Source organism: Tenrec ecaudatus, chromosome X (genome assembly GCF_050624435.1).
Source record: "Tenrec ecaudatus isolate mTenEca1 chromosome X, mTenEca1.hap1, whole genome shotgun sequence".
In the NCBI taxonomy this organism is placed as follows: Eukaryota; Metazoa; Chordata; class Mammalia; order Afrosoricida; family Tenrecidae; genus Tenrec; species Tenrec ecaudatus.
The window spans coordinates 117,604,034-117,607,046 of NC_134548.1; the positions used below are offsets into that span (position 1 = coordinate 117,604,034).

General features: G+C 39.5%; 1 non-coding gene across 1 annotated transcript; it reads right to left on the reverse strand.

Moving 5' to 3' along the window:
* Nucleotides 1–243: 243 nt before the first annotated feature.
* Nucleotides 244–374, reverse strand: LOC142435312 (small nucleolar RNA SNORA70). Its single transcript, XR_012781390.1, has one exon. It is a non-coding gene; the product is annotated as a small nucleolar RNA SNORA70 (small nucleolar RNA).
* Between the last annotated feature and the right edge of the window lie 2,639 nt (nucleotides 375–3,013).

The following is a 3,013-nucleotide window of genomic DNA, read 5'->3' on the forward strand; positions in this document are numbered from 1 at the left end:
AAACTTGGCGAAGCTCCACTTTTTGGAGATTACGGACCTTCTGGAGCCCAGGGAACTTGTATGTGGCCCTGTGTAAGGCCTCAATGACAGGCTCCTTGTTTTGAAGCTTGGGGGCGGTGGACATGATGACCTGGCCAATGTGAACTCTAGCCACTGTGCCCAAAGTTCCTTGCATCCCAGTTTGGAGCCTCGGTTAGGGGGAGCAGAAATTAGCCAGGCCAAAGCCTTCAAAAAGCAGCGAAGGGTTGTCTCCCAGGTCCATTAGGGTAGCCTATATGTATCCACAGGCTGTATACATCACCAAGGAGACTTGCTGTTTGCAATCATTGCACACTGCCCCTCACAAAGGGGATGGTAGGTTTAATTTGCTGCAAAGACTGTAACTCTTTATGGGAGTAGGAAGCCCTGTCATTCTTCTGTATATCAACTGGTTGTTTTGAACTGCTGACTTGCAGTAAGCAGTTCAATGCATAACCACTACACCAAGTAAGCCTTAGAAAAACCAACCATTTCATAGCAAAAAGCAGTAGGCAGGTAGAGTGAGGAAATAAGGATAAATGGACATGGTGAACATAGCAAGGAAGTGCACTATTGCATGGGTGGTGGGGGTGGTGTTGTAATCAATGTCATGAAATAAAAATGAGGATGAATTGTTCAGTGAAAACCTAATTTTCTTTGTATACTTCCATCTGAATCACAATTAAAGGTTAAATAAAGGAAAAAGGAATGGGCAGACTAAGATAAAATGTTGGCTAAGGTTTTGGCAATCACGCCCAAACTGTCCACCTCTGGACTTCTATATGAGAAACAATAAGGTGACACTATTTTTCAGCCAGTGCTTTTTCAGTTTCTGTAGTCACCATCCAAATTTATACACTAGAAAAGTTTTATGTAAGTTTGGCGGTGGCAGGAAATGAAAATGAGGGAGTTCACATCGGTACTTGCAATTTTCTTAGAGAAGTAGAAATCTAGGTCTTTCTGTTGAAAATGATAGGATTTCCATCAGTTCATTAAGATTTTTAATGGATTACTCTTGTATGTTAAGTACTGATGTACATTAATAATAACCTGTATTGGTTATATAGTAATCCTTCTATCACATTTCCTTTTTCTGGGACAATTTGAAGGTCTGCACGCTTGAATACATCTGCTTTCTAGCTCTACTCACTTAGATTGAACCTTGGAGGATAGTTAATAGTTACAAACTGAAAACTTATCAGGTTGACAGCCTGCATCTTGCATTTGTATACCTCAGAATGGCATAGTTTCTATACATGGAACAACAAATTATTTTAACTTATATCATATAAAGTTGAATACTCACATGGAAAATATACTTATTTTCCAGTATGAATGAGATTTATAAGCTGTCCTACAGGGATAATAAATTGTTTAATTTGACTCTTGGAGCCACAGTTCCTACTCTCACCAAGAAACCTTTCCTGCATAGGTCTAGGTACAAAAATGGGGTGAAGCTACTGATAGGATTTACTTGTGAATATTGTTAACAGCAGTTATTGAATTGCCATCTTGCTGGATATAAACCGAGCCCTCTGAGAAGCAGGAATTTGTATCGCACAACTATCAAGAGACAAGAGTGGAGTGTGGCCTCTGGACCCCGAGGTCTCTGTTCAATGAATGATCCAGAAGACAGCTGTGACATCAGAAGAGCAGCAACAAAACCAGGAGTCAAAGCATGAGGCAGAGTTCTGTACTTCCCAGCCCACAATTAAAGTAACGCTGAGTGGCAGGAGGCTGACTTGTGGAGTGGGGTGCCTCTGTGCGCTTAATTGGAGGAACTGGGCTTGCTACCCATGGAGGTGGAGCTGAGAACCTTACTGGAATGGAGTACCTGTGATCACTTATTTCAGGGACCTGGGTTCATTGACCCATGGAGCTTGAACTGAATGTCTTTGGTTGAGGCTTCCAGCTGAGTGGTAGGACTTTGGGCAGAACTTTGTAACATATCCTGACTGAACAGCTGTATCCTAGTATTTCTCATGTACATTGCAGCCTACTAACTTTGTTTCACCACTAATGTCTGTGAGTTCTTTGTGGTCACTGCATTGAATTAGCAAACTAAGTAGCTGAAAAATGCTAGTCTTGTTTGTGATCGAATATGTCCACATTCATTTGCTGTGATGGACAATAAATGGCTCAACATCCATTTCCTTTTTCTTTCTTTTTTGTAGCAAATACTGACTTGAATATTCAAATAAACAAGCACTGCACACCTGTCTTCTGAGCAGACTGTATCCATTTTCCAATCTAGTCAGTCTGCTCAGAGGACAGGTGTTGCAGTTCTTATTCATTTGAATAATAAAGTCATTATGTTAGTTGTTCGATTATGTTGTTCAGCTCTTTCATTTCTTTATTTTCTTACTTATTGCTCAATTTTTTTGAAAGCAGTGTATTGAAATCACCTGGTATAACTGTTGATCTGGTAATTTCTATTTTCATATCTTTGAGAATTTGGTTGATGAATTTTGAGGATCTTTGGTTGGGCACACTTAAGTTTATTATTTTTATAAGTTCTTGGTCTACTGATCCCTTGAGAACTATGCAATGCCTATTCCTTTTTCTCATTATATCCTGTACCTTGAAGTCTATTTTGTCTGAGATTAATATTACCACCCCTTCTTTTTTTGCCATTAGCTTGGTAAATTTTTTGAGAGCCTTTGCCCCTAAATCTATTTTTGTCTGTGAGTTTGAAATGTATCCCTTGAAGAGAGCAAATTAATGGATTTTGTTGTTTAATCCAGTCTGCTACTTTTGGTCTTCTAATTGGTAGCTTTAGACCATTAGCATTCAGTGTAATGAAATCTAAATGTTGATTAGTCACTGTCATCTCATAATATTTGTGTTTGATATCTTCCTTTCTTCCCCTTTTACAGGGTGGTGTGCATGTGAGGAGTTTATTCTTGTCTTCTTACCTCCACTAGATCTGTAATATTTGGGGGACTGTTTTTTTGTGTGTTGGTTTCTGGGTGTCATTGCACCCTGTGGAGGTCTC